The following is a 16778-nucleotide window of genomic DNA, read 5'->3' as shown; positions in this document are numbered from 1 at the left end:
ATCATTTGCAGCTTAATCTTTCACTGAGAATAGTTTTTACTCGTGGACAGAGGTGAATGAGTCCACTGAGGTTAATGAATACATGAACATGAGTCAGCGATGCAGATCAAAATTCTTGCCTTTATTCTCTTACCATGTACTGAAGTATTTGTACAGCAATTGCTTTCCTTTTACCTAGAGAGAATAGCATAATGATAATTTTTTTTAAGGCATCATAAGAAAAGTATCCCTATTGTTTAGTCATATAGTATAATGGGTCTACCAAAGCATGAAATTTGTATCAAAAATGTCTTTCAAGAGCACTCAGAAACTACAGGGTCAGGGTTTGTACTTGAATGACCCACTCAAAGTCACTGGAATTATTTTCAGAGGAAACCCCATGCGTGATCAGTACCATTTCCTTTGCGACGGCAATGCTCCACACATGGTAGTTCATCTGCACCGTGATATCTTTGAGCAAAGAAAAGAAGCCAGTTCTGCATTTTTCCTTATTCTATTGGGAAGAATTTTGTTGAAGTTTTGTATGACAAAAGGTAACTACTGCAAATGTAACTTCACCTTTGTGATCTTAGCACATTTTCTTCAGTTTTGTTCAGCACGTTGAAAACTAGCAACTGGAGGTCATGGTGAGAATACAGACCGTTATCAGAGAGTAAAGCATAATATGCAAATGCACAGTGCTGTAGTAGTTAAGGGTGGGAAATTTATTACATATACCTTCATAAGTCAGTATATTCACATACTGCTGAAGAAATATTATATTCCATAGTAGTTATATATATCATCATGGAACATTATGGCATGTCACCAGGTAGTCCGTATTTTATTCTATTAATACACTCTGATATGTGATATACTGTAACTTCAAGCATCTGTATAAACTAGAAGGTAATTTATGCCACCTGTATATATGATGTCCAACGGCAGTGAATGCCAGTGGAAACTCCCTATTTTACTATTGCAAAATATAAACCCAAATCCCATTGTTGGTGACATCTATGCAATGGTACAGTTTGTATCAGGGTTGACATAGCATGCTCAGTACAGGATTTGACTTTAAAGTGCACTGTGGAAAATTTCTGATTTAGGCTCTAAATATTCTGCAGAGAATATTGTCTTAGCTCTCACTCTTGTCATCTTTGGTTTCTGTAATTGAGTATAGACCCACTGTCTTCTGAGTGAGCATCTAACTTAAATGTCAGATTCTCAGATATACATTCGTCTCTTAAAAATCAAAATCTTGCACATTATTGATAACCACCGACTACACACCTTCTGTGTGATGAAGAATGTTGTCATAAGTCAACACCTACACTTCTGCCTTTTAATCTTATGTCTTCGCTGTACAGCTCCACAATAGTAATGTTGGCTACCTCCTCCCAGGTACCTTATGATTCTTCCATCCAGAACCTCAAATGTTCCACCTGTGCTTTCTTGTCCTCTCTCACTGTCCATACACAGTATCCTGAGGTCTCATTGCTCTACCTAATTACTAGCTGGGCAAGAGGCAGCATGTCATGTGGCTGGTTATGAGCTGTATGTGTGTTGATTGTCCAGCTGGTAAGCCAGACAAAACAGAACTTTTGAGTTCACGTTGCAGTTTTTCCCTTAATGAGGCCAGTCATCTCTCTAGTCATCAGTTTTCATGTAGTTGGGTAGAACTTAATATCTTTAGGATCTCTGCTCTTCTATCAAATTTGGTTGAGATTGGCCAATAGATTCAAAAGTCAGTGGGAAAGACAGAAAACACCATTGCATAAGCTTGGGATGATCAAGTAGGGAACACAGTAATGCTTTCTGAATACTAGACTAGGCTAGTGTACCTCTTAGGAGTGCATTCACTAGACTGAACTAGACAAACAGATTCAGAGATCAGATAGTTTCCTAAACACTGTAAATAACGCTGTCCCAGGAATGGGTCCAAGGAGACCTGCTTATGTCAGCATACTCACATTGCCTCTCCTTCCATATTTTGTATCATGGAAATAACTTTGAAACTAGGACAGCCTTTAAGGCTAATTATACTAGAATCTAGGGGAAAGTTTTGGCATTGTGAAAATGTGCAGCAGAATGCCCATACAGTGTTTTTGGAAAGGATTTTTGAAGAAGCTGTAATAAATTCAGTTGTTTCATTTAATTCTTTATTGAATGAGAACTATCTATGGAGTGCTGGTTGTTCATTTGGTACATACTTATCCTTCAAGTAGGCAGAATATGTAACTGAATTTTTTTTGAGGTTTGAATGCCTCTACCTACTTGCTCCATAAAAGATCACCATCTTGGAATGACCTCTGTTATACCAAAGGGAACAGGCCAATCCATTTGAATATAAGTTTGTCATATGAATTCTTCTATGAATCCACTACAACCACTGGAATTAACAGTGGTTATAAATTTGACCCACAAAATTATTTTTTTTCCCATATGCATTCTGTAAACGAAATTTTGAAAATAGGCGTTGAACTTCTGCTCAATATCAACACCGTAATGTAACATCCTATGCTTGAACTTACTCTATGTAAAGTGATTCATATAAAGATTGTGTCTGTGATTTTCTTTATGTGCCAAGTATTTGATGCCTTGATTCACCCATGTAGGGGTCACCACTTTATGTCTCAGTGCTGTTCAGAGCTTTTTTAAAAATTATTTTTCAATTTCTGATTGTCAGGTTTAAAAATAATATGATTTCTCACTAAATTATGGTGTTGTGCTAGACATGGAAATATATGCATACGTATGTATGTATAAATTTGTATGTTTATTTTGACTGGCATACCAGTACACAACAGTGGGATCAAATCTTTATTCAGTTTTGAGGATAGCATATCATATGTCCTGGCTGTGAAGAGGCCACAGTCTGAATTACTTTGATATAATATTTCTAATGTCTTTGTAATGGCTGTATACAAACAGATTTTTATTAAAAAATAATAATCTTTTCTTCAAAAGAAGAACTCTTACCAAAAAGCCTCATATGCTGAAAATTTTGTGAAGATGCAAATTACTCAAAGCAAAATGAATGCCTGCTTGCCTTAATGAACAGCTAATTCAGTTCCTTTGAATTCAATGTTATTGAGCTGCTTCTGTCTGCTATTATGTGATTTGAAACAGCATGAATGTACAGACACATTTACAGGACTGTTCCTGTACCAGCAGGCAGCTATGATTAGTTTAGTTGGAACCACCGTCTTTAAGGCACTGTTTTAACTAGGTTAATTTGTTATACTTTTGCCTAAAAGCTCGGGTAGCACTTGGAGGTAAATTCAATTGACTACATTTGTCTTTTAAATTGAAAAAAATTTTGAATTTAGGATTTATAAGGAGGTAATTAATTTACAGAAGTGGTAGACTTCTGTTTACTTTACACTTTAATTAATTAGCCTGAGTATAAATAGGAAACATTTTTTAAGTCTTCTGCTATCATAAAGCAGTTTGCAAAGTCAGCATTACATAGCATAAAAATGTCAAACACAAATCCATCTGTCTCTTGTAGTTCCTTGATCACCAGATGTGCCTGTTTCCCTGTCTTTCTTCTGGGGAAAAAAAAAAAGAATTTCTGACCTTCTTTTGTGCTAAAACATTTCATTGTTCAATTCCCACTTTTTCTTTTTTAAGAGATAATCATAGGCAGATCACAAACTTGAAAGTGCATACATTGGACTCATATAAAGCCTCTGAGGCAAAATGCGTCTATTTCTTCAGCTTAGTTTATGTAGAGGCAAAATAAGTCAAATGTGTGAAATTTAGATTCAGAGCTCACAGATTGTCCTTCACAGAAGAACTCAAATGAAAGCTCTATGAATAAACCAAATAATCAAACTTACTTGGTGATGGACGTCCTGAATTTAGCTGGAAAAGTTAGCAGTTTGCGTGGGGATCTGGTTTATATTAATGCAGATAGAAGGCCACCATCCTAGAAATGTCTTCCTGTATCAACAGCAGGATTTATTTGGGTAACCCGTGTTATGCTGTGGGCCTTTATAGTAATTGATTTCTGAGATCAACTCCGCAAATATATATACTGCAGTTCCGTGTTGCAGAACTAGACCTTTAGTGTACCAGTCCTCTTGAACAACTAAGAAAAAAGCCTTAACTGAAATTGAAAAACATTTTACAAACACCAGTGACGCTTCTTTTGTAGCAGTTTGGGGGGGGGGGGGGGGAGGGGGGGGAGGGTAGAGTGGGTGTTGAGAAATGCTGGTAAAGCAGCACCATATTTTTAAGATGCCGGGATATACCTCTGTTTAGTGCAACTGAGAAGTGGAGGTGATACTGCTACTGGATTCCAGTGCAGGACCAAATTCACTGGGCCATTAATTTTGCTTTGCATCACTTCCTCACCACAAAGCAGACTTAATGCTACATTAACTGCCAGCCCAGTGGTTCACAGCGTGTTGGAGAATCCAGGTGGTACAGCTCTGGTGAAACGGCTTGTATAGTCTCTTCCTCACAGTTTCAGTGTAGATATTGAGCAATAGAGGGTGAGCAAAAGTAGGGGCAGATGAAGTTTTCGGTATAATTTGTTTTCTTAAACTCACAGCTTCCAAAATTCTGTGGTTAGGTAAGAATCTCACCTTTCATTTAAAAATTAAGTCTCAGAAGCCATAGAGTAAATCAAAAGAAAATCAGACAGATATTAATCTTGTGATGTTCAATCCAATTTTGTGTTTTGGGGAACTGTCTTCTGGTTTTTGAACACCTGGATTTGGCAAGGCTGCTATCATGCCTGGAACAACATACCCAAAGAGTTTTCTTCCTATCACTATTTCCCTCACACTCCCTTTCAGGCAAATGAGCTAATTTGGACACAATATTTCAACACGTTTTTTGCATTGAAGGTGGCCAATAGCCTACTGTAAGCAGAAAGAATATCTTTGAAAGCCCAAATAAATAGCTGAATAATGTTTTCACAAACTAAATGATCCAAATCTATAGTAAAACAAAATATTAAAATTAACTCCTCTACTTACCTGCCTAAGCCCAAGTTTAGGATTCAGTGTTTCAAGAGATGCAAGGATGGCATAACTGCTATTGTGGGGGCTATCAGTTCTCCTACTTTAATGAGTGCCTTGACAACAGGAGGATATTTACATCAGAAATGCTTTATACGGTAGTATAGACAATGTGGGAAAGAACTTACAGTTCATAATTTTGTACTGTTTACCAGCTTAGGCAGAGTAAAAAGACAAGTGTATACATTTATTTAAATTAGTTAGGCTTGAAAGATCCTGAATTCCCAGATCTGTTAGAACTAAATCCTAAAATGTGTTCTGGCAATCAGCAGTTTAACTGAAGTAAAGCATGCACTTGCAGATTTTGTTGGACCAGTGTCACATTAGAGGTGTCGGCACATTTCAGTCCTTTATGTCTAAATATCGTGAAACTCTACACAGTTACTTATGATCCCAAAACAGAATCAAAAATATTGCATAAGAACTTGAAATGCAGGAAAAGACTTTAAAATCCTAAGGTTTTGAATAATGGGTTCCAATTTTGATATTGCAAATGCACTTTATTAATGCCTTAGGATTTAAAAAAAGAAATTTCTTTACAACTTTACGGTTTATCATAGTATGAATTAAGGACCATGTTAAATACCTATTATTCTGTTATAATGTACTCTAGGGGCTTCTGTGAATCTTATTGTTTACTGAACAGACCAGAGTGACTCAGAAAAGTTAAGGACTCTCCAGTAAAAAAGTATTTAGGGATTTCTTTAAATGTCTTATTCGCTCAACAGACTGGATCTGCTTCTCTGTCATACTAATACCTACGGACCTCTGTCGATAGTTATTCAGCTGTTTTGTATAAGAAGGTATCTGTGTGCTAGGAATGCATTATCAGATTACGAGTGGAAGAATTCCGTGTGCTCTGAATGGCTTTTACTGTGGTAATACACCATGCATGTCTTTTATCGAAATACCTGGTTTAGCTTCCTGAATTTATTTTTTGGTGACTCTTTCTTTTGCTTAAAGACCTAAATGCAGTGGCCAGTAGAACTAGAGAGTTCAGAATGTTAGTAATGAGATATGGAGCTCTTTTCTTCTAGGTCACCGGCATGAATTTGACCCTGGTTAGTAACAACGGAGAGTCGTTACCAGCTGGTGACTGGTGGCCTACGACATACAAGCTGGTGGTTTCACTTTGTGTAATGACCCATGGCTGCATACACATACACACAGTCTTCAGTTAAAATATGTGCAAATAGCTTGGAAAATACCATATACCTCATGATTGAACTTCAAAACTCAGGCTGAAAGGACATCTGTGGTGGCAATTAAGAATGACGGGCTTTATACCCTGTCAGCCACAGAGAACAAGGTACTCACCAGCATTCACACAGGTCATTTGCTTCTGCTTTCACAGTGATGTAAGGCAACACATGTAAGGCAGAATAACACAAAATAATGGATAAGTACTAAATTCATTCTATACAAGACAAAGTTATGAAGCAGAGTCCTTACAGGTGTGGAGTCTGTGAGCAAAATGGAGCGAAGCAGAAAATAAATGGGAAGAAAACCTGGGGAAAAAAGTAGCAGAAAAAGAAAGATATGGAATGGTAAAATAGAGAATACAGAGAAATGTAAACCAGCAAATACACTGCTGGCCCATGCTTCCCAAAACACCTGACCTCTCCCCCCACCTCCTTTTCAGAATTAACCTACTTCCTGTGAAAAAATGACTTGTTATATAAGAAGAAAAATTCAGCAAAGTATTTAAACATGTCTTTCACTTTAAGTATGTGAAACATCCTGCTTGTTTCAGCAGAGTGACTGTCATCGCTTATATTAGGTATTTGCTTACCTAGCTTCCCAAAGTGAACTTTCATGGTTATGCTGTGTAGACTAAGCTAAAGGGCTTGGTTATGATGATGGATGGTGGCTTTACTACCTCATCAGCAAGCAGCACGATGACTAGGAAATTAGTAACAAGTAGTAAAGAAATAAGAAGATTCCCACTGATGTGATATGAACTTTAGGGAGGGTTGGGAGGGCTTTTGGAGCAAACACATGCTGGGTCAGGATTTTCCACAAATTGGTTCACCCATCTCTACAGTTACTGTTAAATATCTGTGACATACATGAGTTGATTCAATGGTGAAAGGCTTAAAGATCAGGCTGGGTTGACATTTTTCTTGTAAGGCTCAATATCATGAAAACATTCGAAGTGTAAAGAGCTGCAGAACTGGCTAGTTTCACATGTCATACTGATGCTGTGTGGCTTTGTAAAAGAACTGATACACTTTGACGCTCTAGGCCTGAAGCAAATACAAAGCATAGGACTTCTGAGCGTGGTAAGAGACCGTGAAGCAGCAGCACAGAGCACCAGGTAAGATCAAATTCCTGGCTGTCTTCCATTTCCCTGTCACACTGCATATGCTTAATAAACTGTTTTTACAATAGTGATAGGATATGACTGCCACCTGCATGCTATGTAATATGTATACTCTACAGTAAGAACATTTAGCAGCTGCAAGATATAACTAGTTTTAGCCTAGAATGCTTGGATGTTCTTAGGTGAGCTCACTACTTTCTAAGCTGTAAAAATGCTTAATCCCTGTGTCACTTTGTATTATTTTGTAGTTAATATTGTCAGCGGGTTGACAAAGGCACATAACTAGGGGCAGAATCTGGCCTATCATATTTAGAAGGATATGATTCCTCAGCTAGAGACACTACAGCCTCGTAAGGGCACGTACTCTGCTTTGTTTTCACATCTGAAATGTGAGAATAGATCTTGTCTTGCAGAGCTGTAATTGCCCACTCTGTGACAAACATATGTGAGCTCAGTGCTGATACATGATAACCCACAGACGCTAAGACCACATTTGGGTTTAAGAACTTTAAACAAATAACTGACTGTCAGCTTGGCAATATATTCTTGTCTGAGGCTTTTGACTGTCACTTAGATGGAAAGCTCTTTGGAGCAGGAAATCGTCTTCTATTGGATAATTATACAAGGCCCTGTTCCTAAATAAATTTCTACTGAAAAATTATTGTTATATTGTTTAATATTTTTTTTAAACTTAGAATAATGCAAACACTGTAAATAGCTTATATTAAGTTCTGAGACTTATTAATACTTCTTGTATAAGAGTACCTTCTCTTCTTTAATTATCTTCTGCTTTCCTGTTTTGGGTCTGCGGTCACTTTTCTTTCAGCTTCAGTTATATTACCTCATTAACTTTGTCTTGTTCTGCAGAAGCAGTAGACTCTGCTTTGCTCAAAGGCAAATCTTTATGCTGTAGTTAGCAGGGGACTGTTTGTATGTAGGTCTTCACTTCCTGCTCATTGTGCCTTTTGGTACTTCTCACAATAACCTTGGCAAAGCTAAGGCTTATTATATATCAACTATATTTTTGTCTTTTACACTCCTCCATTGCTAAATAAGAAAGCCAAGCTTCTTTCACAAATAGGGGAAGCATCTTGCTGCTTTCCAATAGGTAACCACAGATACTTCATACGTAACCATTGATTTTCTATCCAGGGATATGTAGGAAATCTTACAAAGAGCATGAGTAAGGACGCATCTAATAACATGTCAGACTTTTCCTGTTTCCACACTTGAATGCTCAGTCCAGAATACTGATCCCCGCACCAGAGAACAACCACAGTTTACAAAGTCAATATATACTGTATGAAGTAGCTGTATAGTTATGATAGTTACCACAGGGAATGAAACCTAAAATTTTTAGATGCAAGCAGAGGGCATAGGCAGGATCTGACTTTTCTCTGAAGTAGGCTCAGCTAGAGGAAAAATATTGATTTTCACCACAGCCATCCTTCCTTCAAAAGTTATTTCATGTTTGAAAGGAATGTATGAGGCTATAGAGGAAAAGAAAAAGACTGATATTTTATCTTAATTTATAATTTTATTTTATTTACAGGATTCTGTTATTTTATGTTTGTTCGTCCTTAGACAAAAGCAAATAAAACAGAAGATTTACTTTAGCTGCAATGTTTGATGCATACTGCACTGGAAGTTCTTAATTAGTACCAGTGGTCAGTCATGGCAGTCATACTTTCTTCCAAATAGGTGTTGCAGACAAACAAACAAACAAAAAAGAATAAATTAAACTTGGAAGGTTTAGTTTATTTGCATAAAGCACCCAAATGTTAACAAATTTCTCTGAACCAACTGCTAAGTCTTAAATCTGCAAAGTCTGAAACTGACTTTTCTAAGACTATGTGCAAACAGCCAGCTTCAGTTCATGAGGTCTTTGCAGACTGAAATCAATCACTTGGTTTCAAAACCCTGTAGTCAATACTGGCTTTTACTAGGAGAAAGGCCGCTGGGCTAGATGGACCACTGGTCAGATGCAGAATGAGGTTGCTTTGGGGTTGGGTGGTTTTTGATAGAACGCATCTATGCAGAAATGCAGGTGCTCTCCTTTCAGATGGGGCAAACGAAAAGTGGAGGAGGATGTTGGGGAAGTAGATATGCAGATTACATTCTCTAAGGCCCCTGGAAAATCTAGTTTTGCCTGTGTTCCTACACTCATTTTTCCAATGTGAGCAATTGACAGCTTGATATTCATGAGCATTATGAAAAAATGAAATAAAATCGGTTCAAAAAGAGTTTTATAATTCTCATGTTATGACATTTACCTGAGATAATTGCCTGTTTTAGAAATATAGCTAGACTGATTTTGTAATAAAAGCAGGGTCGGACACCGTACCGAAATTAAAATATACCTGCATTGTAGTATGTTTTGTCCATACTAATTCTGGTATTATTCCTGTCCTTTTTGAAAAAACAAGGTACCTTTTTTTTTTTTTTTTTAATTTGAACAGTTCTACTTGGTGTTCTTTTTGCTCATGCTGCTGAAGAATTTCTGCCTGAAGCACAGTACACTCATAAAACCTATCAAGGTATCAGCATTCTCCAGGACTCCAACCACTCCAATCACTGCTGTGTGAATGGCTGAGAGTGCATTTTTTTAATATTCACAACTAAAAATAGTTCAGCACTTAAAAGTGCCCAGTTCTGCAAGCCTTCCTTGGCCAGGACACTTCTCAAAAGTTCAGTGAAATTCTAAACCTAGTAGGACTGCAGATTCAAAATCAAAATCTTGGGGATGTACTTCAGGGGGTAAAAGACCAAAGCAATAAATGAACTGTGAGAAAAAAAATCGGTTTTGATTTTGAAAGGAAAAAAACATGGTAACAAAAAAAATTTAAAAAATACTGAATATCAAAACACAGCTCTATATTTCTAAGAGAGTAATTCCTTATGCAGGAAATACCTGTGTAATTAATATTTACTAAAGCAAAAGCCCAAACCTGCATTCTTTGCCCATTCTAGACTTCTGCTGACTTCACGCAAATACAAGTGCTCTAAAAATATCGTATTTACAAAAAATAAATGTAGAGTTTGTAATAACGTAAGGAAGCATGAACCTTACTAATACAGCACCTATATAAAATTACTAAAAATCATGTAAGCATAGATAGCATGAAATATGCAGCAAAAGTTCATAGATGTTAGCAGAAATTAAAATGTGATTTCAGTGACAGACTTTGGCAAGTTTGGCTAAAGAAGGTGGGCTGCAAACCCAGTGAGTCCAGCAGAGGGTATTAGATAAACTAAATGCAAGGTTATTCATTCCTTGGTTGACTCTGAAGTAAAACAATTCTGCATGCAATGTTTTCAGCCACTGACACTTAAAGCACTTAATTCTTAATATTCAGAATATTAAATATTTGCATATTATTAGTTTTCTCCTTGTTCAGCTGTTAATAGTAATTACTGATCCTTAGAAAGAAACATGCCAAACTTAACAGGACAGGAATATATACGCTGAGACTGCCTCACAGAGCACTGCCACAGTAGGAGGCACACAAATACTGTTTCAGTACTTCAATAATTTTAAGCATGGCAGTTTGTTAATCCTAAAATAAAGTAAAACTGAATGGAACAGTAAAGAGTAAGTCTGGACATTTAATTATCTCTAATTTGAAATGCTTTTTGTTATTATTTTTCAATTTATAAAAACACCACGTTAGGTGGGTTTATGTGTAGTTCATGTATACTTGCTATACCTACTGACCAACACAAAAGATTTAAAAAAAAAGAATGAGAAAAAGGTCTTCCTCTTTGTTCGCAGCTAATTTTGTTTTGTGCTTACTACTGCAGTCTCGTTTGAACTGAAGGATGCACAGGTTGTAAGGTATGAGATATAGAATGAGATTTTATATTTTCTACATCACCCAACAGCCAATTAAAGCACTAATCAGCTTGTGAAAGAAAAAAACTCTGTTACTTTTCTCACAGTATATGGGGTAAAAAATGGGTCCAAAAGTTTTAGATTTTAATTTTTTTCTAACTCTTGAAACCAATTAATCTAGCCGCATGAAAAATGACAGGGGAGTGAGCCTTCAAATCAAACTCTTAATTCTTCAGAGATGTTCATCACTGGAACAGTGCTGCAACATACAGTGATAGAGCCTGAGCGAATACTAGTTCTTGTCTACTCAGTTGTTCATTCCTCCAACAAATCCACCTCATGTCTCTTGCTTCAGTAGCTCCTGCATTTAAGACAAACCAAAATACGTAGATGGTCAGGGGTTTATAGTTCCTTCTTCAAACTGGCTCGCAAACCGTCTATGACTGTGTCTCATCTATCAAAACCAATGAAAATCCATGGCATGAAATTGGACTTTGTGGAGCTTCTTAGGGCAGGCAAAGAACTGAAGTAGGAGAGAAAAGAACAGTTTCAACAATTGGAGTAACTAGTCTAGTCTTAAGATACTTAATCTAGTCTTAAGATACTGTTTCTGTTCCAACATAAAATGTAAAAATCCCACTCTTCCAGGAGCAAATCTGTTCCAGATTCACATGGTAAGCAACCTTGTGCTCAGTTGTAGGGTAGGTTTCTGAGCCACAGTAATTTCAATGCCACAAGGAGCACAGACTATTAAGTAAGTAGTAGAACCTGGCTAATTCATGTCAGTGGTTCAAAGCACTAATGTCTATTACTAAAATTTGTAAATTAGTAAGTTATCAAGCAGCATGGCCCATTTGTACAATTTTCCCATGAGCGTTAATGATATTTGATGTTTTCTTAAAGTCTGCTCCTGCAGGCTAGTGAGTAGATGCAAACTTCAGCTTCCATCAAAAAAAAGTTCTAGGCTTTATGGTTAGAGATAAAACATGAAAACATGAGCCAACTGAACCCTACAGTATCAAAAACCAGAAGGCAAATAAGCAGAGCCCCAGATTTATTTATTTATTTTTTTAAAAGTTCTGGCAAGCATCAAGCTAATCTTTTGATATTTGATGGACCACTTTATTCTTTTTAAACACCTGTAGTTAGCAATATTGAACTGGCACAGTATGAAACAGAAGAGCATTCCAAATATCATTGTACCAAATCCTGATTTTGCAAGTCGATAAACACCATCCAGTGGGAGCTTACGGCACTGTGCAAGTTTGAACCTTTATTTAATAGATGCAGTTTAATATTAATTATTTATTAAAATAGAGTGTAAAATATTCCTTTTTTCCTGTATAAAATTAAAGTAGTCCTTGTAATCCGAAACCTGAGCACAGCTCTCTAATTTAGCACAGCACACAATTACAGAGTTAAGCACGTGTGAAAATGCTGATTCAGCTTTTTTCTTCTGTGTGTGCCGAAAAATAGGGAGGACTCTCCAGATATTACTTAAAGTTTTATTTTATTATTCATTTAAGAACAAAACATGACAAAAATGAAAAGGACAGCAGGGTCCAAAACTGTTGGAGCCATAAATCTTTGAAGGCTGTGACTCATTTTATTGCATCTGAGAGATAGTTAAGCTCCTCAGAATATATCCATGAACAAATTTATGAAATAAGTTTCTGTATGTAGATTCCAATTTGTGCAAATAATGAAGTAACATTTGTAACAGATTTGGCTTTCTGAGTCTTGTTGACTTAGTGGAATATGGCTCATTTTCCTTCAGGATCATTACAGGAATCTCTAAAACCTTACATCTGCCAGAACACAGGATTAGACAAATTGGCAGGTGGTAATAGATTCAGAAGTTAAAAGGAAACAAACTGAGCAGCAGGATAAAATCAGGGCAAGGTAATTAACATTCTGTTTATATTTTCAAAGACGAAACAACAGGAAAAGAACAGATGCCGGTTCAGATTTGTGGACACTCCCAGGAATTTTTTGCTTTAGGTAAAACAGTACGAACTGCCCAGAAGCTGTGGGATTCAACTGGCCACTCTGGTGAAAGAGGTCAGATTGCACCGAGAAGCAAGAGGCATAGAAGGGTGTCATTTCATACACATGGTTGCTTCCTGCACAAAACTGTTTCTCAGCTCCAGATGCGCTTGTGGAAAAAAAAAAATCACCAGGGAGCAACTAGAATTTAGAAATTATAATATAAATTAAAAGTGATATCAGAGCTATTGGGAGTTTGTTTAAGGCAGATTTTAGTCTGGCATCATACCTTAACACACCTGAAGATATATAGTCAGCCCAAGAGCTACAGGGAAAAGCAGAACAATCACGCAGCAATCAGTCATTTTTTAAAATACCACACGGGGCATATGGCAGAGAACTGAAATTATTCTGCCTACAGTACATACTGGCAATACGGTGTTCTTCTAGGGGCTGATTCAGAAGTCAGTTTGATGGAGAGGGGATTGGGTTGATATCAAAATATATAAAGTTTTGGGTTCCTTACTAAAGGAGAGAGAAACCAGATATAAAATGCTGGCCCCAGTGAGGGCTATTGCACATTTCCCAGCTGTCCAAGACGGACCAGGTCATTAGTGATTAAGTGCCCCTGCAGCTTTGCAGAAGTCAAATAAGCTTCAGTCTCACCCTGTTGGCCACAGGCTTGATCTAGTGACTGCTGAAATCTTTGTAAGGTTTTGTCAAAAATCTCAGTGAGCTTTAAAACATACCCCCATTTGGGATCTGTAGCCTTTCACCTGTAGTGAGCACAAGAACTACCTGTCCATCTGATTTTCACCTCTACACAATTAATAATAAAATAATTTTACCGGTTTGTTTGAATTCTATCAGTAGTTTTATTTAGGCCTGTAAATATATAGCAATTGTATCTGAATAACCAAGTAGAGGTGATTTCATGCAAAGAGAAAGAGAAATTCTTATTGCTTTTCTCCTGTGTAGCAAATTATACTAAAGTAGGATTGTCTTCCATTTTAGGGAAAAGGAAAAGGAAAAAAAAAATTAGATGTCAATGAAAGTAAATATTAAGGCAAAATGCCTTCAAAATTGTCTCTGCAGACTCAAAAGGTGAGAATTTAACCTCTAATTGCACATATATTTAGAGTGAAGCTCTGGACAAGAGATTATTGTGACACCGACTTTCAGTGAGGTGTGGTCTGAACACCAGGTAGGGGGTAAGGCATTTGTCTGGCTAAGGCACAACTGTGGAACTGGCAGAGGTGTTCAGTACCCAGCTTGGATATCACTTTCTAGGTCAAACCCTTTAGCCAGTGTGTATCTCAGTCCTTTCACTGGTAAAATATGGATCATATTCCCCACTTGCATGATGAATTGAATATCACATCATACTTAACATTTATAAATGCTTTGAAATAATTCACTGTGAGATCATGTAGAATTGTAAGGTAAAGCATAAGCCAAATACAAGGTAATAAAAGTCAAAGCCTTTCATGCAGTGCTAGGAATACACAAAATCACTCGTTTGGAATAAATTTCCAAATGAAATTCCAGCCTATTTCAAACATACATCCAATGCTACTGTTATGCTACTGTTATTTTACTGACAATCTTTCATAGTAAGCTGATTTTTCTCTGAGATGTGATGGTTACATTGTTTTCTAAAAGCCTTCAACTTTTCCTTTTAATTTCTTTTTTAATAACAAATTTCATTTGTAAAATTTATTTTTAGTTTATTGTTTCTGTGTGGGGCTCTTGCAGAGAGCCTGGATATAAACATTTTGCATATTATGTCCTTCCAGAATTACCACTGTATGGGTACATAGGGAGAAGTGGGGCATAGAGGGCAGATTTCTATTTCCATTGCTTTATTTTGTTAAGAATTTTATCAACTTGTTTGCAGCTGCAGTGTGCATAATTCTATGTTACATAATTCCAGAAATGTTTTGTCAAAATCGTTTCGCTATTTGTCTAGTATACTAAATTAGAAAGACAGTAATCTTTCTTTCACTCAGTTCTTTCTAACCCAGTGACCCAGATCTCAGTGACTTCCCTTAAGCTCAGATATACTATTTCACAGAACAGTCTGTACATTTGTGCTAGTTCTACCTTTTATTTATTGTTTTCCTTATGGAAGGTATTTTCATCTGGTTGGTTATATATTCTTTCTGTTTGTTTGCTTCTGTTTTAAGGCAAAGCTAAGATAATAGTAACTCCTCGTTTATCAACGTGCCTTCGTTGGCTTGTCATCTTCCTTTCACTAAGCTTTTCAAAGGAATTTTAAAATAAAAATTCTATTGAAAAATTAAATTTCATGTCATCATCCTACAGCATAAGAAGTAGATTTAAAGGACATTTACCCAACTTAAATAAGCACTGTAACAACAGGCACAAGATATTTCACTCTATAAATTGGAAGGAAATTAGTGGAGCTAATTGATTTATAAAATAAATTATTATAAATATATTATCAGCAGGTATAGTGAAGCTTATAAATAAACCCCATATCCCTCTAGGTAGTTCCAACAGGCTAATCGTAGGAATCTATATATCAGTCAACAAGAACAAGGGTGCTGTAATGTTACATGGATAGAGATCACCTGATATTCTTGACACTTACCGAATGTTACTTAATTTATGGAAACTAGATTTCATCACAGACAGGACTGTCCTTTGCATACTGACAAAATTCCCAATGTGCCTTTCCAAAAAAGATGCACTTTTAGATATCCAAGGAAACAGCAATTAGCCTTCATCTGGCTGGAAGTCAGGAAATCTCAAGCTCATGGAAGTACTACAAAGCAGTTTTGTGTTGAATCAACCTTTCTAGAAAAGTTGAAACAGTAGGTGGTATCAGGGAGATTTGAATAGCCCCCCTTAAATCAGATTCTACTGTATTTGTTTGCTGAACAAATTTTCACCAGTTTATCTGGAATTCTATGTATTGATTTAAGTCATGCTTCAGTAAATGTTCAACATGACTTCAATGGATGAGTGAGTTTACATTTATGGTTGCTCAGTTTAGTAGCAGGCAGTGCTTCTAATCCCTGTGGAGCTGCTATTAGCCATTGGTTGACCTGAAATTCACATGAGTTGGCTTTAATTCAGAGCTGGTCTGCTCTGCTGTTTGCTGGTTTGTGGTGTTTTTTGTTTAAATTTTGGCCAGTGGCTTAAGTCAGTTTCTTGAGTTATTCTTATTCTCGAGAATATCTTTTTTAAAAAGGAGAACAGATTACTTTATAATGGCTGAGAGCTTGTAGAAATAGTATTAAAAGAAGCTTTTCTGAGGTAAATAAAATGGACACTTTTGCCTTCAGACTTACATAGTCTTACTAGAACTAACCTTCTTTTTGTAGGGGTTCTCTTCTGTTGAGATGACGAACTGAGAAAAAAGGGATGGGCAAACAAGAATGTCATATATTTGAATAAAAATAACAGGAACTACTCATATGTCATATGGATGGAGACCACGATGTCCAACGCCAGCACTAGCTTTCTCGTTTATGTTCTTTTGTCATTGGACTCTAGGAGGAGGAGCCAACACAACCCTTTAGAAAAACACCTTTCTATATCCCTGAGCTATATTGACTGTATCTCACCTTCGAGTTTTCTCCTCTCTGAGGACAATACA

This window comes from Leptosomus discolor, chromosome 11 (assembly GCF_034619465.1).
Source record: "Leptosomus discolor isolate bLepDis1 chromosome 11, bLepDis1.hap2, whole genome shotgun sequence".
Classification (NCBI taxonomy): Eukaryota; Metazoa; Chordata; class Aves; order Leptosomiformes; family Leptosomidae; genus Leptosomus; species Leptosomus discolor.
The sequence above is the reverse complement of the archived record's forward strand: the minus strand, read 5'-3'. Positions refer to the sequence as shown.